The sequence below is a fragment of the Salmo trutta genome, chromosome 12 (genome assembly GCF_901001165.1).
Source record: "Salmo trutta chromosome 12, fSalTru1.1, whole genome shotgun sequence".
Classification (NCBI taxonomy): domain Eukaryota; kingdom Metazoa; phylum Chordata; class Actinopteri; order Salmoniformes; family Salmonidae; genus Salmo; species Salmo trutta.
Genome location: NC_042968.1, coordinates 62,173,995 through 62,199,697, shown reverse-complemented (window position 1 = coordinate 62,199,697; position 25,703 = coordinate 62,173,995). Strand labels below are relative to the sequence as shown.

At 43.1% G+C, this 25,703-nt stretch overlaps 1 protein-coding gene across 2 annotated transcripts in view; it reads left to right on the top strand.

Moving 5' to 3' along the window:
* Positions 1-2,320: 2,320 nt before the first annotated feature.
* The window catches only part of LOC115203948 (synaptic vesicle glycoprotein 2C), an 86,999-nt gene continuing 63,616 nt past the window's right edge, over positions 2,321-25,703 (top strand). Inside the window, exon 1 of one of the 2 annotated variants that reach the window (XM_029769052.1) lies at positions 2,321-2,378. The gene's annotated coding sequence lies outside the window, so the exon portion shown is untranslated. Of the gene's footprint in view, positions 2,379-17,054; positions 17,286-25,703 lie in introns of those variants that run through there. The other variant, XM_029769051.1, reaches the window with a different exon arrangement.

Genomic DNA, 25,703 nt, shown 5'->3' with positions numbered 1-25,703 from the left:
CACACACACACACACACACATACACACACACACACACACACACACACACACACACACACACCAGTAGTTTTCTTCCTGCAGGTCATACATTAAGCTAAGTGCTTCCTGTGGTTGTTGGAGTTTGTAAAGGAAGACTGGACAGCCTGAGGTGGATTCCACTCCTCTTCTCATTTCCTCCCACTTCCTTTAATTTCCTCTTTTCCCCTCTTCACCACACTCCCATCCCCCTCTTTCTTCCTCTCCCCTCTACTCCCTTCCTTTCGTCTCGCCTCATCTCCTTTATCCCCTCTCCTCCCTCTTTACTGGTGATGGGAGGAAAAAGAGAGAACATAAGGAGAATGGGGACAAGCGGCAGATGGGGGAGAGAAGAAGAGAAGGGATGAGAGGGAGGGGGAAGACAGTAGGGAAATAGGGAATGGGAGAAGAGAGGGAGAGAGGGAGATAGGAGATAGAGAAGGGAAAGAGAGGAAGGGAGAGTGGGGAAAAGAGAGGGCAGGGCGTAAGAGAGGTTATCCCCTAGGGAGATATTTGAGCATCATCAGGTTTGTGTTGTAGTGAGAGACGGTCCTTTCACAGCTCACTGTATAGTCCCTTACAGTCTCCCATTGGGATTGCATTAGGAAGGACAGACACACCATACATTAGTTGAGATACATTATACACTGTAGTTATAAAACCAGGATGTCAAGCCAGCCAATATGTACTTAGCTCATTGCAGTAGTTTAGATACTATTGTTACATGTGATTGTCGAAATACGGTACATGTGTAAAAGAAAGTATGGTTATGGACCACATATGAGTGTAATGTGTTTTGTTCTACTTTAGGCAATGATGGATAATGAATTAAAGAAGATGCTCAGTTCCCTTGGTGAAGAAAGGAAAATAGGACAAGCAACAGCCAACATGACCTTAACTCACTGCATATCACACAGAAACACACACACACACACACACACACACACACACACACACACACACACACACACACACACACACACACACACACACACACACACACACACACACACACACACACACACACATACACACTCTGTTACTCAGAACTCAGACACAGAGTGAGATCATCGTTGCAAATCTAAAGATACAGAGCACAAGATGACAACAATCCTGAGAGGAAGAGAGAAAGAGAAGGGAGAGAGAAAGATATATATATATATATATATATGTACATAGTTTTACAAGTTATGTTTCACTGTATGTATAAAAAAAGACTAATAATAGGCAAATAATTGAAGCTATAAACCAGACCTATAGCTATGTATAGTGGCCATAAGATTAGCCAATTATTGTAAGCAACACACACATTTAGACAGGTAAAAACATCCTTCTATCTGTTGAATGTATCTTTGTTGTTATTTCTGGACCAGTAGCTGCTGACGTCTGGAGGAAAACCTCTGGGAGCTGCTTGACATTTTGGCATTTGCAGAGCCAGAATGCTCTCGGACAAAAGTATCCTCTCTCCTTAACATTTAGAAATGCGACAATGCTAAATATCACGTCGCTCAGAGTGAATTGTTTGTTGTCATGGAACTTTCCAGAACGGAGCATGAATAAGCGTTTTTGTTCACAGCTGTTCAATGACAAGTCTGTGAGAGAAGACTGCATATGAAGCATCGATGTGTTTCTCTGTGTCTGTAAAGGGTTAGAGTTACACACACACACACACACACACACACACACACACACACACACACACCACACACACACACACACACACACACACACACACACACACACACACACACACACACACACACACACACACACACCTCAGTGGAGAAAAATATCAATGATATGCATGATGTGGATACACATGTATAAAGAACATTTGTCTGACAGACTGCTCGGTGTTGCATAGTGAGGCTGCCTCTTGAGTCTGTTACTGTTCTAAAGAGCTGTCTTCTGTGACTCTGTCTGGTTCTTAAAGCAGCAATGTGTCTCTCTGCCTCTGGAGGAAAATAAAAGGAACAGGGACATCCCCACCACTACATAACATCTCTGTTCTCTAAGGACTGCTGAAAGGGAGAGAGAAAAAGAGAGACAGGAAGAGGTCTATCTCCTTCCTTTTGACCCCTTCACCCTTTCTCCTCATCTCTATTCCTCTCTCTCCTCCACAGCCCTCCTTCTTTATTCTCCTCTCTTCCTCCACACTCCCCCCTTCCTCTCTCCTCCCCCTCCTCAGTGACTCTGGACCTCTGGGTGTTAACAGATAACCTTGCTGTAACCCCCCCCTGAAGGAAGATAGGAATTTAAGGATGGAAACACCCATCAAGGAGCCTTGGTCTGAATGGGAATGTAGATTTTATTCGCTGTGACCCTCTCTGTAATCACTAGCAGACTGTCATCAGAAGTGATTAGTAAGTACATGCTATTTGTTCTTAACTCGTTCACTGTTGGTTAGGAGTACGGCTAGATTAGATTTAGAGCTAGTGGTTCAAATCTATTTTTTTGGAGAGAAGGCTCTATCGTTTTGTCAGCATTGCCAGATAGTGATGAGTGTCTGTCAGTTCAGTGCGCGCACTACAATATCACGGAGTCAGAGGTGAAGTGCTGGAGGCTTAAAGCTTCCTCTTCACATTAAGTGGAAAGAAAAATGAATTCACAGATGAACAGAGATCAAACACACTATCGATATCAACATATATGGACGTATTATTGAATTGACAGTTTTATCAACAGAGTGGCTTCGATAACAGAATTTTTGTTAACTAGGCAGGTCAGTCAAGAATAAATTCTTATTTACAATGACAGCCTAGGAACAGTGGGTCTGCCTTGTTCAGGGGCAGAACGCCAAATTTTTACCTTGTCAGCTCGGGGATTGGACCTACCAACTTTTAGGTTACTGGCCCAAAGCGCTAACCACTAGGCTACCTGCCGCCCCTATAGGATATGGGAGATCTGAACGCAGCAATTATGTTGAAGCTTATGGTATTGATGACCTCAAACTATTTACTTTGATGCATTGAGAGATGGGTTGAGTTTTTTATTGCCATGAGTTTATTATGTGTGGAAACTGTGTGAGTGCGGTGGGTTGGAAGTAAAGAGAGACACGAAGAGAGTTTTTGGCAAACAAGAGGACCAGCAATATGTAATTATCACCCCCTCTTTTTACACCCACAGGTGTTTTGTGTGTGTGTGTGTTGGTGCGTTAGCGTCTCTCAAAAACGGCCCCCTACCCCTCATTTCAAGCCTACACACACACACACACACACACACACACACACACACACACACACACACACACACACACACACACACACACACACACACACACATGACCTGATTGGGAGGGGAGGACAGAGATGAGAGGAGTGTGTAATTATAGCGAAGAACAAAGCGCTGCATGGTAAAGCAGACCTTAACAACCTCCTATGTTTTCAGCCTCATCTGCATGGAATTATGTGCCCCGCTAAGCCATGTAATTGGTGATCAATTAAACTCCCTTTCACACCTCCACCTCCACTGATGGAACAACTTGAAGACTGTCACCTACACATGCTGCCCCCGGGGCCTCCATCAGGAGTTCTGGGAACGACTTCAGAAAATGTCAACGTTCTATTGAAGGATTGGGATTTTTGAACTGCTGGAAAATAAAAGATGACTTGTTGTGAAGGAAAAGGGATAGAGTATGAAGGTATTGTGTGTGTGCGTGCGTGCGTGCGTGTTTGTGCGTGTGTGTTTGGGGATGGTGCAGTGATCATACCTCTGCGTGTCAAGGGACGGCTGTGTGAAAAGTTAGTATTGTATGTATTTAACGCTCAAAGTCAATGTCTGTGTGCGTCTATAGTGGTGTACCACTATACAAAACAGTCACAAAAATTATGTTTAACAATAAACATCTTCGTGAAATACCATGGAAAAAACAAACCAGTCTGGCGCTTCAACAATAAACATGTAACACAAACAATCTTTCACAAAGACATGATGGGGAACAGAGGAATAAATACATGTAGATTGATTGGGGAATGAAAACCAGGTGTGCAGGGAACAAGACAAAACAAATGGATACATGAAAAATGGAGCAGGGATGGCTAGAAAGCCGGTGACGTCGACCACCGAACGCCGCCCGAACAAGGAGAGGAGCCGACTTCGGCGGAAGTCGTGACAGATATGGCCATCTGTGGCACCGGCAAAACTACATTTTTGCAACAGAGTCGGGTTTGAATCCGGTCCACTGCTCTTTAACTCACCCTTCCCCGACTTTCCAACACTATTCTATCTCTCCAATAAAATGTTTAACTTCTCTAGGGTAGGGGGCAGTATTTTGACGTCTGGATGAAAGGGGTGCCCAAATTAAACTGCCTGCTACTCAGGCTCAGAAGGTAGGATATGCATATTGGTAGTAGATTTGGATAGAAAACACTCTGAAGTTTCTAAAACTGTTTGAATGATGTCTGTGAGTCTAACAGAACTCATATGGCAGGCAAAAACCTGAGAAAAATCCAACCAGGAAGTGTGGAAATCTGAGGCTTGTAGTTTTTCAAGTGATTCCCTATCCAGTATACAGTGACTTAGGGTTCATTTTGCACTTCCTAAGGCTTCCACTAGATGTCAACAGTCTTTAGAACGTTGTTTCATGCTTCTACTGTGAATATGGAGCAAACAAGAGGGCCTGGAAGTTGGTTGATGAGTGAGAAAATGACATGAACTCAGAGGCGAGCGCTCACGTGACTAAGTCAAGTCAGTAAGGGGTATAGAGTTATGGTCAAGGACATGGTAGGCGCTGAAGGCAGCAGCCTTAACTAGACCACCCCAGGCCATGATTGAACAGTTGATTCATAAACGTAGGGTCCCTAGAAACTTTAAGATGTCCTCCTTTACAATAAGAAATTCTGTAGATAAAAAAAAAATATATATGTTTTTTGGGGGGTTTCAAAATCTGAGTCGCTCTCTTTCATGCCCTTGCATTCCAATCTGAGGGCTACCTCATTATTCTCAATTTCATTGTGTCTTTAAATCTGATATTATAGGCCTCTGTGTGCAATTACACTGAAGAAAAAAATGGTGTTGGTCCCACGAAACGTGGGACCAAAAATGAACTCAAATAAAAATGTCAGAAAATTTCTATAAGCACAAAAACCTTATTTCTGTCAAATGTGGTGCACAAATCAAATCAAATTTAATTTGTCACAACAATGCAGTTTTAAGAAAATATAGTTAAGAAAATAGTTACAAAATAAATTAAGAAAAAACCAAAACAGAATACAAAATAACAATAATGAGGCTATATATACAGGGGGTACCGGTACCGAGTCAATGTGCTAGGGTACAGGTTAGTTGAGGTAATTTGTACATGTAGGTAGGGGTAAAGTAACTATGCATAGATAATGAACAGCGAGTAGCAGCAGCGTAAAAACAAAGACGCGGGGGGGTATTGGGGGGGGGGTGCAATAGTCCAGGTAGCCATTTGGTTAATTGTTCAGAAGTCTTATGGCTTAGGGGTAGTAGCTGTTAAGGAGCCTTTTGGACCTAGACTTGGTGCTCCGGTACCACTTGCTGTGCGATAGCAGAGAGAACAGTCTCTGACTTGGGTGACTAGAGTCTTTGAAATGTTTTGTGCCATCCTCTGACACAGCCTGGTATATAGGTCCTGGACGGCAGGAAGCTTGGCCCCAGTGATGTACTGGGCTGTTCGCACTACCCTCTGTAGTGCCTTATGGTCGGATGCCGAGCAGTTGCCATACCAGACGGTGATGCAACCGGTCAGGATGTTCTCGATGGTGCAGCTGCAGAACTTTTTGAGGATCTGGGGGCACATGCCAAATCTTTTCAGTCTCCTGAGGAGTAAAAGGTGTTGTTGTGCCCTCTTCACGACTTTCTTGGTGTGTTTGGACCATGATAGTTTGTTGGTGATGTGGACACCAAGGAACTTGAAACTCTTGACCCCCTCCACTACAGCTCTGTTGATGTGAATGGGGGCGTCCACGATCATCTCCTTAGTCTTGCTCACGTTGAGGGAGAGGTTGTTGTACTGGCACAACACTGCCAGGTCTCTGACCTCCTCCCTCTAGGCTGTCTCATCGTTGTCTGTGATCAGGCCTACCACTGTTGTGTCATCAGCAAACTTAATGATTGTGTTGGAGTTGTCTTGGGCAAACAGGGAGTACAGGAGGGGACTAAGAACGCACCCCTCAGGGGCCCCCATGTTGAGGATCAGCGTGGCAAATGTATTGTTGCCTACCCTTACCACCTGGGGTCGGCCCGTCAGGAAGTCCAGGATCCAGTTACAGAGGGAGGTGTTTAGTCCCAGGGTCCTTAGCTTAGTGATGAGCTTTGTGGGCACTATGGTGTTGAACGCTGACCTGTAGTCAATGAACAGCATTCTCACATAGGTGTTCCTTTTGTCCAGCTGAGAAATGGCAGTGTGGAGTGCAATTGAGATTGCGTCATCTATGGATCTGTTGGGGAGGTATGCGAATTGGAGTGGGTCTATGGTTTCTCGAGATGAGGGTGTTGATGTGAGCCATGACCAGCATTGCAAAGAAATGTGTCTACATCTCTATTAGTGAGCATTTCTCCTTTGCCAAGATAATCCATTCACCTGACAGGTGTGGCATATCAAGAAGCTGATTAAACAGCACAATCACTATACAGGTGCACCTTGTGCTGGAAACAATAAAAGCCACTCTAAAATGTGCAGTTTTGTCACACAACAGAATGCCACATATGTCTCAAGTGAGGGACCGTGCAATTGGCATGCTGACTGCAGGAATGTCCACCAGAGCTGTTGCCAGAGAATGAAATGTCAATTTTTCTAACATAAGCCGATGTTTTAGAAAATATTGCAGTACATCCAACCAGCCTCACAACCACAGACCACGTTTAACCATGCCAGAACCTCCACATCCGGCTTTTTAACCTGCGGGATCATCTGATGAAACTGGGCTTGCACAACCGAAGATTTTCTGCACAAACTGTCAGAAACCATCTCAGGGAAGCTCATCTGCGTGCTCGTCGTCCTCACCAAGGTCTTGACCTGACTGCAGTTCGGCGTCGTAACCGACTTCAGTGGGCAAATGCTCACCTTCGATGGCCACTGGCACGCTGGAGAAGTGTGCTCTTCATGGATGAATAGTGGTTTGAACTGTACCGGGCAGATGGCAGATAGCGTGTATAACGTGTGGGCGAGCGGTTTACTGATGTCAACGCTGTGAACAGAGTGCCCCATGGTAGCAGGGGGTTATGTTACGGCAGGCATAAGCTACGGACAATGAACACAATTGCATTTTATCAATGGCAATTTGAATGCACAGAGATACCGTGACGAGATCCTGAGGCCCATTGTCATGCCATTCGTCCACCGCCATCACCTCATGTTTCATCATGATAATGCACAGCCCCATGCCTCAAGGATCTGTACACAACTCCCGGAAGCTAAAAATGTCTCAGTTCTTCCATGGCCTGCATACTCACCAGACATGTCACCCATTGAGCATGTTTGGGATGCTCTGGATCGACGTGTACGACAGCATGTTCCAGTTCCCGTCAATATCCAGCAACTTTGCACAGCTTTTGAAGAGGAGTAGGACAACATTCCACAGGCCACAATCAGCAGCCTGATCAACTATGTAAAGGAGCTGCGCTAGGCAAATTGTGGTCACACCAGATACTGACTCGTTTTCTAATCCACACCCCTACTTTTTTTTAAGTATCTTTAACCAACTTATGAATATCTGTATTCCCAGTCATGTGAAATCCATATTAGGCCCTAATGAATTTAATTCAATTGACTGATTTCCTTATATGAACTGTAACTCAGTAAAATCTTTGAAATTGTTGCATGTTGCGTTTATTTTTTGGTTCATGTATTTTTAATAGCCTAAAGTAGGCTATAGTTTAGGTGCATTTCAGATACACTTGACACTTGTATGTTGTGGAAACCAATATTGGTCTACTGTTATTAAGCTATATAAAACGACAGTTGTTGATGTGTATGGATGCATTTGAGATACATTATTGTACGCTTGAATGTTACACTAATAGGACCATAGGCCTACAGTACTGTAGCAGGAGGACATTTATTAATATTCTGTCTGGTGTTTTTAGCGTTTGAGCAAGCGACAGGGAGGATGATTTTGATAGCTGGCACTGGTTTGAATGATTTGACTGCCCCCGCATGGAGAGAAAGAGAACTGCGGGTTTTCAGTTGCTGTATCTAAATCCCAATTTATTTATTTGAGTTATTTAACCTTTATTTAACTAGGCAAGTCAGCTAAGAACAAATTCTTATTTACAATGACAGCCTACTCCGGCCAAACCTGGACGACGCTGGGCCAATTGTGCGCTACCCTATGGGACTCCCAATCATGGCAGATGTAATCCACCTGCATTCAAACCAGGGACTGTGGTGATGCCTCTTGCACTGAGATGTAGTGCCTTAGACCACTGCGCCACTCACACAAGGCTCATTTGAATTTCCTGATGCCTAGGAAAAAAAGTGCAACAAAAGAGTGAGCAAATTAAGATCCAACATCTGTAGGAAAGGTGGGGGTGGTGGGGGGGTAGATCAAATCAAAGGAGCAGGTTGTCTAATAAAGATGCTATGAAACACACCAGATGCCCAGAGCCTGACTTCTAACATGGACACGTTACACAGCTCATATAAATTAAATAATGCCGGAGCAATTAGTGGCTGTGGAGCCAGGAGTGTGTGTTTGTGCATGGTGTTTGTGCATGGTGCGCACGTGTGTGTGTGTGTGAGAGAGAGAGAGAGAGAGAGAGAGAGAGAGAGAGAGAGAGAGAGAGAGTGTGTGCCAATCTGTGCATGTGAGTGTGTAGATGAAACAGCAGCTGGTGGATATAAATGCACATTTATTAGCATTTTCATTTGAGTTGGAAAAAAGGGAGGTCCTTCCTTGCTTCCTTCCTCTCTACTTGAGATTTCTCTAATGGTTTTTTTTTTCGAGAGGAGAAGAGTAAAAAAAGAGAGGCTGGAAAAAGAGAGGAACGGGGGAGAGGATAGAAGAGAAAAGGAGAGGATAGGAGAGGAAAGGAGAGGATAGGAGAGGAACGGGAGGAGAGGATAGGAGAGGAAAGGAGAGGATATGAGAGGAACGGGATGAGAGGATAGGAGAGGAAAGGAGAGGATAGGAGAGGAACGGGAGGAGAGGATAGGAGAGGAAAGGAGAGGATATGAGAGGAACGGGATGAGAGGATAGGAGAGGAAAGGAGAGGATAGGAGAGGAACGGGAGGAGAGGATAGGAGAGGAAAGGAGAGGATATGAGAGGAACGGGATGAGAGGATAGGAGAGGAAAGGAGAGGATAGGATAGGAGTTGATAATGGCTGTTGTCCAGCCAAGCAGAATAGATGGCGCTTTTTGGGAAGATGGGATTTTCTACCCACAAGTCTCTGGGGTCCTCTTCAGAGCCTAAACAATCAACACACACACGCACACACACACACACACAGATTGTCTGTTCTCATTTGACCCATGATGAAGGATAAACCTATTAAGTATGCGTCATTAAAAGTACAATTATACTTGTTTCGCTTCTCTATTTGGAAAGTTAATGACACACGTAAAAACCCTACCAGGCCTGCTTGGATGATAAATCATTGTTGAATTCACTGAATAAGTCAAGTGTCTATCTCTTGCTTAGGATTGTCCTCAGAATTCCAGGAAACAGTGAGTCATAATCTGACAGAAGTATGTGTCAATGCAAGGGTGATGTGGATTAGTCTATCTATGCACAATAGTTCAACAGTGTTAGCTAGCCTACTGAACAGTAGTATTTGGGGAATTATAGGGTCAACTCAGACACACTCTCAAATCACTTTCAAATCAAATCTTACTTGTCACATGCTTCGTAAACAACAGTAGACTAACAGTGAAATGCAGAGATGCAGAGAAAAAAAGAGAAATAATAGAAAAATAAAAACACAAGGAATAAATACACAATAAGTAACGATGACTTGGCTATATACACGGGGTACCGAGTCGATGTGCAGGGATACAAGGTAATTGAGGTAGATACTGTATGTACAGGTGTTGGTTCCACTTTTCTGGGCTACGTTATTTACTTAACAAATAAGGAACACTCTAAATGTGCATATATAAAATTAAGATATTGTAATTAGAATACAGCTGTAGACAGAAGTCAAAGATCAAACATCAGACATACAACTGATGTATCTCCTGAGTTCTGCCCCGAACAAAAGAAAGACAGGATCTTATATACGAAGATCACACCTTATCTGCCCTTGTTTCAGAGAGAAACAGACACTGTCTCTCTGTGTCTCGCTATCACCCTCAGTCCCTTTCTCACAGACGCACTATACAGGGGTGTCATTTTCACTGGGGACAGGGGGGTAATGGCCACCCCACATTTTAAATTTCATTTTTGTCCCCCTAGTTTTATCATTGCAATGTGATACAAAAAGAGGCAACGGTGTGCTTTAAACAGTCTTTGAACCACCCGGACGGTCTTAGAACCACACGGACACCGCAAAGTAGGCTGACAGGCTGTGTGAACTGCGAAGGCAAAGCTTCTAGAAGGCTGGCTGGATCAGCATGGGAGAATTGAGCATAGTTCAGTGTGTATGTGTTGTGCTCTTTCACCGAAGTTGTAAAAGCAAGTAGAGCAGAAACTGTCTACTCTGTAGTTGACTGATGTAGCTGGCAAGGTAACTGCTGTTTAACTTAACAGAAAAAAACTAAACTAGTGTTATTCACAATGCTGAGCTGGTATTGTAACTGACATGAAACGTTGGCTAATGTTTCATCCCCTCTCGACTGAGGTGAATGAATAAGCTACACTAGCAAGTAGCTACCACAGCCAGGTCAGCTCTAGCCTCTAGTTATCTGTCAGAAAGAGATATGAGGTGGCAATTATTACTATCTAACAGCTGTTGTTTGTATGGAAATGTTTAGTAGCCTTTGTCCCGTTTCAGAAGTAAATGAACTTGGCTAGCTTTCGCCAGTTTATGTACCGTTAGAAAGAGAGCTGGCCAAAAGTGGCTAACGTTTAGCTATTATTTTTGCTTCAATCACACTAGACCTGAATCAAACGATGAAACCATCAGCCAAACGATTTAAGATTGATATTAAGACGTTTTTTTTCAGTGTGAGTTTTATTACTCCGTATGTCAATGTAACGTTATTGATCTGTCAGTTTCCCTAGCTAACTCCCTTCTTTTCACACTTACGCAGTAATAACCGCTCTAAACGTTACAGGCTTCACTGTCATGGTGCACAGTATGGGTGATCAATATTTAGGTGTATTTCTAGGCAATGTAGTAAACTATAGCCTAATCATAGGCCTATTTAGGAAGTACATTTCCTTGGAAAATAAACTGCCCCATGCTTCTCCACCATGCATAGTCTGTATCCTACTCCATTTAACTGAGATCACACGCAAACCTGATCTCGCAGGTATGGCTACTGACTGGAAGCAGCAAGAATGATGACAGTGACACTTCGTTTTGCATAGTCCTATAGGATATAGGCAACCTTTTAGGAGGACGATTTGCAGTCAGAGACAAATAAATGGGTAATCATACTTATTGAAAATGAAAAGGCTCTAACGCTCGTTCACCAGGAAAGCACCCCCACAACATGATAATGCCACCCCCGTGCTTCACGGTTGGGATGGTGTTCTTCAGCTTGCAAGCCTCCCCCTTTTTCCTACAAACATAATGATGGTCATTATGGCCAAACAGTTCTATTTTTATTTCATCAGACCAGAGAACATTTCTCCAAAAAGTACAATCTTTGTCCCCAATGTGCATTTGCAAACCATAGTCTGTCTTTTTATGGCAGTTTTGGAGCAGTGGCTTCTTCCTTGCTGAGCGGCCTTTCAGGTTATGTCGATATAGGACTCGTTTTACTGTGGATATCGATATTTTTGTACTTTTTTCCTCCATCATCTTCACAAGATCCTTTGCTGTTGTTCTGGGATTGATTTGCACTTTTCACACCAAATTACATTTATCTCTAGGAGACAGAACGTGTCTCCTTCCTGAGCGGTATGACGGCTGCGTGGTCCATGGTGTTTTATACTGGCGTACTATTGTTTGTACAGATGAACGTGGTACCTTCAGGCATTTGGAAATTGCTCCCAAGGATGAACCAGACTTGTGGAGGTCTACCATTTTTTCCGAGGTCTTGGCTGATTTATTTTGATTTTCCCATGATGTCAAGCAAAGAGGCACTGAGTTTGAAGGTAGGACTTGAAGTACATCCACAGGTACACCTTCAGCTGACTCAAATTATGTCAATTAGCCTATCAGAAGCTTCTAAAGCCATGACATTTTTTCTGGAATTTTCCAAGCTGTTTAAAGGCACAGTCAACTTAGTATATGTAAACTTCTGACCCACTGGAATTGTGATATAGTGAATTATAAGTGAAATAATCTGTCTGTAAACAATTGTGGAAAAGTTACTTGTGTCATGCACAAAGTAGGACTATAGTTTGTTAACAAGAAATGTGTAGAGTGGTTGAAAAACAACTTTTAATGACTCCAACCTAAGTGTATGTAAACTTCCGACTTCAACTGTATATCACTGGATTTTATTTATTACAAGATTAAAGTTATACTGGGCAACTTTCATAAGGTTTGGATGCCTTATATGGAATACAGTATGACTAAAGGAGTCTGTATTAAAAACATGCCCATGTCAGGGGAGATACCTATTTAGGCAATCCCTAGCTGCTGGGCTGCTCATTCCTGGACCTCAAGGTCTGCTGTCCTGTGGGTTGTCACTCTGGCCTTGGCCTAACACACCCAAAACCAAAAGTGAATGTTTCACTAAGATCCTAAAGCTGAGTGGTGTGTGTTGGGTTGGGGTTCTGCCGGGTGGTGGACCCCTAGAGACAGGGCGGGGCGACCCAGCTATATTGTGTGTAAGTAAAAATAGCTTTACATTACTATTAGTCCTATGAGATTAATTAAATGGAGGATTTTCTGTTTCTGTGTGTTAATGTATATTTTATGTGTATGTGTTTTATTTTGTTTTGTGTTTTGTTTCCAAACCTTTCCTTGGGAATATATATTTTTTAATGCAGGCGCTTGGGCTGGCTGGTCGGTCTGGCTGAACATTTATATAGAGGATGTTTTAACAAAGACAATCAAAATACTTTTTTTTTTTTTTTAAATGTTTAGGCTGTTGGTTGAAGGTGCAACACAATATTATTATTTATTGAATTACCTTTGATCTAGTTCAGTCTTATTAATCACTTAAACATATTGAATAATGATCTCTTACCTAGCTTGATGACTGTGGCTTTTTTGCTTACTTTTTGTTCTAAATAGAGACGGCATGTTGGATTGTGTAAAAATGCAATAAATTTGCTTAAAATGCCTCAAAAGATGATGGAGGAGGACCCCAGAGCCCTCGCCAGGTTATGTCCCCCCACTACTAAAACTAAAGTGGCACCCCTGCAGAGTTCTGTCCTGCTATCCAGGTCTGTACCCAAACAATTTGAACTTCTACTTTTAAAAATCCACCTCTCCAAAAACAAGTCTCTCACCGTTGCCGCCTGCTATAGACCCCCCTCAGCCCCTAGCTGTGCTCTGGACACCATATGTGAACTGATTGCCCCCCATCTATCTTCAGAGCTCGTGCTACTAGGTGACCTAAACTGGGACATGCTTAACACCCCAGCCATCCTACAATCCAAGCTTGATGCCCTCAATCTCACACAAATTATTAATGAACCCCACAGGTACAACCCCAAAGCCGCAAACACTGGCCCCTCATAGGATATCATCCTAACCAACGTGCCCTCTAAATACACCTCTGCTGTTTTTCAACCAGATCTCAGCGATCACTGCCTCATTGCCTGCACCCGTAATGGGTCAGCGGTCAAACGACCTCCACTCATCACTGTCAAACGCTCCCTGAAACATTTCAACGAGCAAGCCATTCTAATCGACCTGGCCCTGGTATCCTGGAAGGATATTGACCTCATCCCGTCAGTATTTTTTTTTAAATGCCTTCCTCTCCATCTTAAATAAGCATGCCCCTTTCAAGAAATGTAGAACCAGGAACAGATATAGCCCTTGGTTCTCCCCAGGACCTGACTGCCCTTAACCAACACAAAAGTATCCTGTGGCGTTCTGCATTAGCATCGAAACTGCCCCCGCGATATGCCAACTTTTTAGGGAAGTTAGAAACCAATACACACAGGCAGTTAGAAACGCCAAGGCTAGCTTTTTCAAACAGAAATTTGCTTCCTGCAACTCCAACTCTAAAAAGTTCTGGGACATTGTAAGTCCATGGAGATAAGAACACCTCCTCCCAACTGCCCACTGCACTGAGGATAGGAAACTCTGTCACCACCCGATAAGCCCACTATAATTGAGAATTTCAATAAGCATTTTTCTACGCTGGCCATGCTTTCCACCTAACTACCCCTACTGCATTCAACAGCACTGCACCCCCCACAGCTACTCGCCCAAGCCTCCCCCATTTCTCCTTCTCCCAAATCCATTCAGCTGATGTTCTGAAAGAGCTGCAAAATCTGGACCCCTACAAATCAGCTGGGCTTGACAATCTGGACCCTTTCTTTCCTAAAATTATCTGCCGAAATTATTGCAACCCCTATTACTAGCCTGTTCAATTCTTCTCTTTCGTGTCGTCTGAGATTCCCATAGATTGGAAAGCAGCTTCTGTCATCCCCCTCTTCAAAGGAGGGTGACACTCTTGACCCAAATTGCTACAGACCTATATCCATCCTACCCCTGCCTTTCTAAGGTCTTCGAAAGCCAAGTCAACAAACAGATTACCAACCATTTCGAATCCCACCGCACCCTCTCCGCTATGCAATCTGGTTTCAGAGCTGGTCATGGGTGCACCTCAGCCACGCTCAAGGTCCTAAACGATATCGTAACGCCATCGATAAGAAACAATACTGTGCTGCCGTATTCATTTGACCTGGCCAAAGCTTTTGACTCTGTTAATCACCACATCCTCATCGGCAGACTCAGTAGCCTTGGTTTCTCAAACGATTGCGTCGCCTGGTTCAACAACCTACTTCTCTGACAGAGTTCAGTGTGTCAAATCGGAGGGCCTACTGTCTGGACCTCTGGCAGTCTCTATGGGGGTACCACAGGGTTCAATTCTTGGGCCAACTCTTTTCTCTGTATACATAAATGATGTCGCTCTTTCTGCTGGTGAATCTCTGATCCACCTCTACGCAGACGACACCATTCTGTATACTTCTGGCCCTTCTTGGACACTGTGTTACAACCCTCCAGACGAGCTTCAATGCCATTCAACTCTCCTTCCGTGGTCTCCAACTGCTCCTAAACACAAGTAAAACTAAATGCATGCTCTTCAACCGATCGCTGCCTGCACCTGCCCGCCTGTCCAGCATCACTTCTCTGGAAGGTTCTAAATTAGAATTTGTGGACAACTACAAATACCTAGGTGTCTGGTTAGACTGTAACTCTCCTTCCAGACCTCACATCAATCATCTCCAATCCAAGTGAAATCTAGAATTGGCTTCCTATTTCGCAACAAAGCATCCTTCACTCATGCTGCCAAACATACCCTCGTAAAACTGACCATCCTACCAATCCTCGACTTCGGCGATGTCATTTACAAAATAGCCTCCAATACCCTACTCAACAAGCTGGATGCAGTCTATCACAGTGCCATCCGTTTTGTCACCAAAGCCCCATATACTACCCACCACTGCGACCTGTACGCTCTCGTTGGCTGGCCTTCGCTTCATAATCGTCGCCAAACACATTGGCTCCAGGTCATCTACAAGACCTGCTAGGTAAAGTCCCCCCTTATCTCCGCTCACTGGTCACCATAGCAGCACCCACCTGTAGCACACGCTCCCAGCAGGTATATCTCTCTGGTCACCCCCTAAAGCCAACTCCTCCTTTGGTCGTCTTCCTTCCAGTTCTCTGCTGCCAATGATTGGAACGAACTACAAAAAATCTCTGAAACTGGAAACACTTAGTCTCCCTCACTAGCTTAAGCCACCAGCTGTCAGAGCAGCTCACAGATCGCTGCACCTGTTCATAGCCCATCTATAATTTAGCCCAAACTACTACCTCATCCCCATACTGTATTTATTTATTTATTTATTTGCTCCTTTGCACCATATTATTTATATTTTAACTTTGAACTTTCTTCAAACTACAAATCTACCATTCCAGTGTTTTTCTTGCTATACTTTATTTACTTTGCCACCATGGCATTTTTTTTGCCTTTACCTCCCTTATCTCACATCATTTGCTCACATTGTATATAGTCTTATTTTTTTCTACTGCATCATTGATTGTATGTTGTTTTACTCCATGTGTAACTCTGTGTTTTTGTATGTTGTCGAACTGCTTTGCTTTATCTTGGCCAGGTCGCAATTGTAAATGAGAACTTGTTCTCAACTTGCCTACCTGGTTAAATAAAGGTGAAATAAATAAATAATAGAACTGAGCTGCAAGGATACTCTCTATGTTTCCAGCTGTACCTACTATATTAAGCAGGCAGCATCAGCTCAGTAGTGGCCAAGCTTCTGGAGTGACTTCTCTCAGAACATATCTCTATCGTTATACATCATTCACATTACCATGTACGATGAATAAACGTCTTATAGACTCACTCGCAAGTTTTATTCAGATTGATTCAGACCGAGTTTCAGTCAACTTGAACACTTAAAACGAATTGTGAAACGGAATGCACAACGAGTCTGATTTTCTATGCAGTTGTAATAAACATGATGTATCTTTTGATCGCGAATAATCGCTATTAAATGTTGTGGCCTATTCCTCTGCCTCAAAGTATTGCTTTATTATTGTAATATCCTCTCAACGTAGCAGCCAGTGTCCCATCCAACCCGCAACCCTCCCCGCATCAGATACTAGACAGATTCTTCCATTATAGGGGATTACCCTCTAGTATTATTGATTTCATTCACCCTATTCCATCGTATGCTAGGATAGTGGATAATGAAATCAAAAACACAATACAAAGATATGCACACCTTATAAATCCCGGAGTGTCTCTTGGGACTCAACAATCAATCAACACAGACTACACCCCGAATGTGTAGTACTCTCTCTCTCTCTCTCTCTGTTTTTCTTTCCCTCTCGGCGTCTCTTCTCTTTATTGGAGTACTGCAGAGGCACCGCTGCATCGTGCATCGTGTAGGAGAGGGGGAGAAAAAAAGAAAAGAGAAATAGCACTCCTTGCGCGGTCACTAACTACCTCCGTTTCTGCGTCGCGAGGGAAACCAGGAATATCCGCCGGAAAAAGCACACAGCTGGCTCCCTGCGCGGTTTTACCGAACTGTCCATCTTCTGTAGTCTGTGAGTATAGTTGTTTTTCTCTCTTTATACTTAAATTTGACTTCAACTCTTTGATGCAAACCCCGTGTATTGTGAGTGGCCTATCCCAGGGATTCCTTTTATCTTTGCCAGGTTTACAGTTGGCTAAATGTAGATTTGAAATGTGTATCAACCCGTAGTGGGTACACCTCTGCGTTAGATTATCTCATCAATAGCTCGAAATAGGCTAGTTATTGTTATGTATGGTAAGACATGAATGGAATAAGACGTTCGCATATTTTGGGAAAACTTTTAAAAGGTATGTCACGTTTCTAAACTTCAAACGGTGTAGTTTGCCATCCGCTGTGTCCTCGGTGTAATTCAGCAGCTGTCGCTGTTGGAGAGGGACACTTTGATCTGCTGAGATCACAACACCGTACATGAATTATCACACATTTAGCTGTATTCATGTAGGCTACTCTAGGCTACAAGATGCTTCATTTATGTAAATTGAATCAATATAGTTATGCTGTTTAAACTCTAACGTTTTTGCAGAAAGGTAATTGACTAATTAACGAATTCACACTCTCTTTCATTCTAATAAACAACATTTTGGACTGAAGGATAATGAATAGAAAAACACCATACAAAGATATTACACCTTATAAGTCCCCGAGCGTCTCTTGGGACTCGTCAATCAATCAACACACACATTACAACGAATTTGTATCTCTCGCTCTCTCTCAAACTGCCCCCTACCCCTCATTTCAAGCCTACTCACACACGCACGCACGCACGCACGTACACACACACACGTACACACACGCACGCACACACACACACACACACACACACACATACATTATGCATAAAGAGAGCAGATCCATCTACAGTAGTACTGGGCAAAGAGAGACTATCTTAACATATCATACTGTACTTATTGAAAATTCGTAACATATTGTACTAATTGCAATTCATAACATATAGGAAATACAGGAGCATGTGCCTTGGGTTAAGTGCCTTGCTCAAGGGCACATTGACCGTTTTTTCAACTGGGCTCAGAGATGCGAACGCGCTTAAACCACTAAGCTACCTGCCACCGAGTCGTCTGTAGGTAGGAGAGCAGTTAGAGGATAGAGGAGGATGGAGGTTTGATTCCCGTCCACAATGTCAGGACAAGCCCTAGAATCTCATTACAGAACGCGGCTTTCGTCAAAAGGCCGGCCGGTGATTGATGTCCTTCCTGGCCGGGTTCTCTGTGACCAAGCAGCGCAGCAGCGCAGCCCCTCGCGAGCCGGTAGAACCGCGGTAGTAAAGGGGGAACCCGTGGTGCGTGAAACGAGCAGCAGAGAGAGGGGGGTGGGTAGAACGAGAGAGCGACAGAGAAAAGAAAGAGAGGAAAGAGAGTAAGAAGGAGAGAAAGAACACTCAAGATAGTCTCTCTTTGCCCAGTACTACTATCTCTGCTTCCATTGTTAGTGCTGAACATACACACCATCCCGCTGTCTCTCTTTGTACTGTAACATTGGCGATGTGTCCGTTTGATGGAGACCGACACTAAACAGTTGAAACAGTTAATTATGGGAGCTTGAGCAGGACTGAACGTGGGCGTATTGACATTTCCCTGGCTCAGCTATACATCGCGGGATGTGTCCCAAATGGCACCCCTTTCCCTATAGTGCGCTCCTTTTGACAGGAATCCCCCAATGGGCCTTGGGAATAGGGAATAGGGTGCCATTTGGGACAGACCGTTGTAGAACGTTATCTGGCTACCAGACAGACATCTACCTTAATTAACTCAGTGTTGACTGTAAATTGGAATAGAGGTATGTCACCGTTGGAATAGAGTGTATCAACTCATGGATAGATTGTTCCATTGATTATAGTAGTCACATTTAATGTAATTCGGGTCTTTCTATAAACTAGGGGACCAGTGAAGAATTCCAATGCTGGACAACTTGTTACAGCGGAAGTCATTCATAATAATCTAACTGTGTTTAATGTCATTACATCAAGATATAAGGGGGGAACATACCTATATTCCATACAATTCACGAGTTGATTTAAAACCTATGTCTAACCCTTTATCATGGTTGGTGTCTTGACGGATTTAGTCGAAAATCGTGTGACATAAAGCATTATTTTTCTGTCTTTGCATTTACGGTAGAGTAAGTTGTCGCTATATCATATATTAACCATTAATGAGTTACATTTTACATTGAATTTGAACCCTGTAAGAATACTGGATCTAGATGTCGGACATCTCAGAAACGCAGTGTAACTATGTAACATTTCATGTATTATGTTACTGGGTGAAAACAGTTTTCATGGGCATACAAATCCAAAATAATAAGTGCGATTGCAAAATCGAATGCTTCTAACCGAAAGAGTCATATTACCTTGATAATTAAAACCTAATTCGATACAATCATTAACGTGGTTGATCAATAATTATGTATAATACTTGTTGGATGCACACTTGGTGTCGAGCTGCAATTATGCTGTGATAATTTCTCACGTCATCGTCTGATCCAGGAAGGAACGTTCAAGCCAGAAACAGCTGCCGTGATAGCGCATGCAACGCTACAACAGCCCGAGTGCTGAAAAAAAGGTGTTCACTTGGAATGTCCAGAATATTTTGGTGTCTCGTTCATTAAACAGGTGAAGACAGTTGTGAATGGATTCACGTTGGATCTAATATCCCTAGTGAATTGTTGATAATCTGTTTTCTGCTTGATTTACAGCAAGGTCTCCTTAGATTTAACAGAGAAAGCATCAAGGTAATGAGTTCACGTTTTCATATGTTTTTAGCCCTGGGATTGAACACGAGTCTGTAGGATAGATTATTGCGCAACACTATTCCTATTAATTATTCTGGATATAATGACAACACATTACATCGCCTAGTGGGCTTCTTCACACTGTCATCTGGTAATGAAATAACATGACGAATACAAGTGTTTTTCCTATGTTAGACCTGCAATTTGAAACAATACAAGGTGCCTTGAAGTAGCCTACTTGAATTTGAATTTGGAGCTCCGAAATTCAAGTAGGAATAGGCCTTCCTTGAAATTCAGACATTTCCTCAATTTGGTTCTTGAAAAGTACTTGTAATTATTGTAGCCAATTTCTAAGTTCTCCTGCTACATTATAATTATCCGTGATTTCATTTTTTATACGTGTATTGTGAGAGATGTGACCAGTTTCGTGTTGTTTCCCGCTTCTTCAATTGACGGGTGTTGTTGCGCGAATCTGTTGCGGTAAAACCACGTGCGGTTATTATGAGGATGACAATATTAATGCTGGCTTCAACTTGGCTTCTCATACAAATCCTCCCGTTACAAAAGGAAACTGGTTTTTGGTCATTTTCTCATTATAAAAACAGATGGTGAGATTAATGATACCGCTATTCATGGTTTTATTATGTTTGCCTGTGTCGGCAACAGGCTACAGAAAACCGGCATGCATTCATTCATTCAATTAATTTAGTCAGGCAAGTACACATTATTCTCACATATTTTAGGTATATAATAATAATTATAAAATCAATGCATTGACAAGGCCTAAACAATTAATTGTTCTGAAAGTGTGTTAATGGCCTACTTATTTATTTATTTGTACACTTTTCGCATGATTTTTGTTGGGGGGGGGGGGGGGGGGGTTCTATATTAAGCCCTATATGTACACACATCTAAATTATGGCATTTTAGTCATTTAGCAGACGCTCTTATTGAGATCGTTTTACAGGAGCAATTAAGGTTAAGTGCATTGCTCAAGGGCACATAGATAGATTTTTCACCTAGTCGGCTCGGGGATTCAAACCAGCAACCTTTCGGTTACTGGCCCAATGCTCTTATCCACCAGGCTAACTGCTCCACAATTGTATAACATTGAGGTCTTTGAAAATACAATGAAGTGCTTGAGAAAGTCCCTGAATGGCCTTGAATTTGACTTGCCAATGTCTGTATCAACCTTGCTTAAAGGATGTATTGTCCTAGGCCGATGCTGAAATTGGAGTTATGAGTCAATTTGCATATATTCCTCTATTCCTGGAGCTGCATAAAAATCATTTTTATTTTTGTTTCAAACTATTTAGAAATGTTGAGCCCAATGTCACACATTGGCCCCATTATTGATGGAAAGACCCAATTCCTTTGGATACTTATATTTTATGGTCTTTATGTCAGAATTGGTACTTACATGGAACACCGACTGCGAGCCAGGCCTAATCGCCCAAACATCAGTGCCCGACTTCACTAATGCTCTTGTGGCTGAATGGAAGCAAGTCCCCGCAGCAATGTTCCAACATCTAGTGGAAAGCCTTCCCAGAAGAGTGGAGGCTGTTATAGCAGCAAAGGGGGGGACCAACTCCATATTAATACTCATGATTTTGGAATGAGATGTTCGACGAGCAGGTGTCCATGTAGTGCTTGTGATAGTCATTGCTAAACAACACACACACACACCACGCACACACACACACACACACACACACACACACACACACACACACACACACACACACACACACACACACACACACACACACACACACACACACACACACTCACACACACGCACACACACACACACACACAGTCCTCAGTGCCTCTATGAAACCAGTTTGATCTCCTACAGCTGTTGTGCAGTCATCCCCAGCAGCCAGTCAACCCACACAGCCATCCATCACCATATTACTGCACGCAGCCAGGCAGCATGGTGGGTGTGCGTGCGTGCCCACGTGTGTGTCCTGAGACTATGACAGCTTTCGTGCAGTGTGTGTGTGTGACTCCATAAATACATAATTGAGTCCCAGTGTAATGAATGGTTGTTATACTGCCCTTTGTCTTTAGCAGTCAGTAACCAATCACCAGACAACGCTATGTGGAGTACAGTAGGGAGACACATGAGATGCCGCAATATGACATCACTGAGACTATGACGCCATAGCCCCAAGAGAGACAGAGCAGTGAATTTACACATAACTTTTTTCAGCCAGTACTTTTTCACCTCACCTCTGGACCAATCATTGAAAAAAAAAAAATATATATATATATATATATTTATATATAGTTTTCTTGTTTTTTATTTCTATTTTCCAAATGATGCAGGATGATTAAGAACAAGCCTGTACTGTAACCTTTGATGCCCCTGAGAGGTAGAGTTTTGGGGTTGGCTGGGATGAGATGATTAAAGGGGGAGTGAGAGCATGGGGAAACCACGTCTGGTGCTACTGCAGTATCCTGCAGCTACCGAGACAAGAGGACGAGTGTCGTTCCTTCTTCAAACATCCTTATAAGGAAACATCGCCACCCTGCACAGACACACATTCACTCCCTGAGGAATACCTGGGTAGTGTTCAGAAAGCACGAAAAACAGGAGGAAACAGGGTTTTTTTTAAACGGAGAAGGTACTACATGTATCTGAACAGTTCTTTCCAATCAGAATACAGGTTTTTCTTTTCAAATGTTTTCTGTTTGCAACCCTGGTTGGATATGGAAAGCTGCATGTTAGTCATTGAGCAGACACTCTTATCCAGAGCGACATAGAGGAGCAATTAGGTTTAAGTTTGTATTTTTATTTCTTTTTTCATTTTATCCCCCCCATCTCCTACAGAATGGGAAAATCTCCCTCCTCTTTGATTCACTGTGTGTGTGCATGTGCGCGTGCGTGTCTGTGCGTACGTGAGCGTGTGTGTGCGTTCGTGCATGCACGTGTGTGTGTGATTAATGAAGGTGGCTGGGTGGCGTCAGCGGGCCATGACAGCCCCACTAGGAGGAAATCATTTGTCCCCCTCAGCAGGCTCCTGATTCCAGCCAGCAGGAAATGTGCTGATTTCTTAAAACACATCTTGAGGCTGCGGCGGCTATATTAACCCCAATCACTGCACTAGGCACAGCAGCTACGCAGGGAGAGAGACGTGGAAAGGCATTTGACACTGGATTTGAAATTGGAAGGGTAAAGTGTGTGTGTGTGTGTGATTTTCTGTTCGCACCTGCGTCAGTGTGTGTTTATACTGATGTTCTATATAAATCCATAGTGTGTTATCTGTGAAGCTCAAGGTGCATAGTGGTGATTTATAAATGTCAGCATTAATGACCATTAGCATATTAACTGTATGTAGGAAGGAATGGATCCACCATCATACGTAATGAAATGTCAACAGACAGACATACAAGGCCTTTAAGTCCCAGATTGCCTGTATGAAGATGACTTTGAAGCGTTTTACACTGTAGAGAGAGCGAGAGAGAGAGAGAGAGGGAGAGGGAGGGAGGGAGAGGGAGAGAAGGGGAGAGGGAGAAAGAAGGACAGTGTGGTAAAGTGAAAAGTCTTTCAGTCAACCTTTACTAAAACATTTCACAGGCATTCCTATTCCACAGTCTACATTCCACCCCTACCTTGGCTGCTTGGTTATCCCATCCCCACCGGTATTCATACCCCGTTTTGTAAAAGGTGTGCCTAAATTAGTCAGGCAGAGTTGATCAGCTATTCCCTCATCCTTCCCCCCTGGGTGCAAAACCCAGCCTCCAGTGTGATTTTGGTCTGTTGTCCTGGTCTGACCCCCATGAGCCGTCAGACACTGTGTTAGGGAAGCAAGGAGTACTGTAATGGATTTAGGGAACTTGTCTAACATCCCAAATGATACACTGTTCCCTATATAGTGCAGTACCTTTCGCCATGTAGAGAATAGGGAGCCATTTAGGACGCAGCCTCCGAGACGGCTCTCTCCTCTCTAGATGGGCCAGATGAACAGGAAGTAGAGATATCTTTGTGCTTGTTGTCTTGGTGGTACATTATTGTTGTATGTTTATGGTTTGTTGCATTGTGGTTGAGGTATTTGACTTTTTTTTATTGGACTGGGTTGATTGGTGCAGTGAAGTAGAAAGATACACCGTATAACGTGGTGTGTGAACACACATCACATACTATACACATACAGTACACATGCTGCATGGGCACACACCACACACACACACACACGCATAGACTGCAGTTGAGGAACAATGGGGAAGTAATTATGCTTTGAAAGTTAATAAACTTGTAACCCCACTTGTTTTGAATGTTTGGTACACCCTGCTTGAGAGCTCTACTTTGTCTACTCCCACTCAGCATTGCTCTTACGCCTTAATCCCACCCATCTCTTTAAGGATTCACATGTGAGGTCATGTGCTAAACAGGGTGAGTAAGGTAGTGTAGTAAACAACCAAAGATTTCAAGACTAAACGTGGTGAAAATAGTAGCCTACAATAAAGAAAAACTCAAGGTTAAAAAAAACATTTAGCTAGTCCTTGGCCTATATCTTAATCTGACTTTGATGCAGGCCATGTTGTTCTTCACATTACCTTCTCTGGTAAACACACACTATTATCAAATGAAATCCAAGTCTGTTTATCACATGCACAGGAAACAGAAGGTGTAAACAGTACAGTGAAACGGTTACTTGCATATTTCCATAGTAACAATATCAAAAATAGAAAGTGTCCAGATAAAAAAAAACTAGAACAAAAAGTGTCAATTCCAGTAGACAAAGAACTAAATAATATACAGTATGTACAAGAACAATATCAATAATGATATCAGTGATACTGGTGATAGATGAGGTAGTTACAGTACATGCATACAATCAGGGCTAAAGTGGCTGAGCAGCAGGATGAAAAAAACTATAGCAGCGGCAACGTTATGGTGTGTGTGTGTGTTAGGAGAGAGTCATGTGAATGTGCATAGAAATGGGTCCATCCGCACCGCGCATAAACAAGGGAATCTATATTCGGAGAGCCTGTTTCTGTCCTGCCCTTGACTTAGGTCAATGTCTGTGCCCTTTTCATCACCAAACTTCCTGATCTTCTCAAAGAGCTACATTTGTCTAGTCGTGTCCAGTCCAGGTGGTGCTTGTACAGGCAGACCATCTATGGGAGGAAGGACATCAATGTTTTGCAGCAGCTGAAACCTGGTACCGACAGTCTGAACGCTCCTTGACAACACCAGGCTCCAGAGCATCAAAGCTGTAAAACAGTAAAATAGACCAAAAACATTTACAACACAATACAACTTAACATAACATCAGTTCACCTCTCAAGTTTAGATAATAAACGAATAACCTCATACAATGCAATGAAAATGATATTCACCTGAAGTGCTCGTACTGCTGTGGCGGCGGCCTGAGGTACGGAGTCCTGAGGTACGGAGTCAGGTATTGTTTCCAGCCATAGCTTTCCACCAGCACCATACCATCCTCCAGTCCAACCAGCTGTGGGATGTTGACAGTGCTGTCCTTCACCACACCAGAAATCTCTGACAAAGGGTTCACTCTGGTCTTTCCGAAGCGGTGCTAGATGAGGCCGAAGCACCAGTTGGGGGCAAACTTGTTGTGGCCTGTGATCAGGAAGTGAATGTCCAGACTGTGATGGAGCTTGTGCATGGTCCGCCAGGCACAATACCAGAGTAAAAACTTGTTCTTGT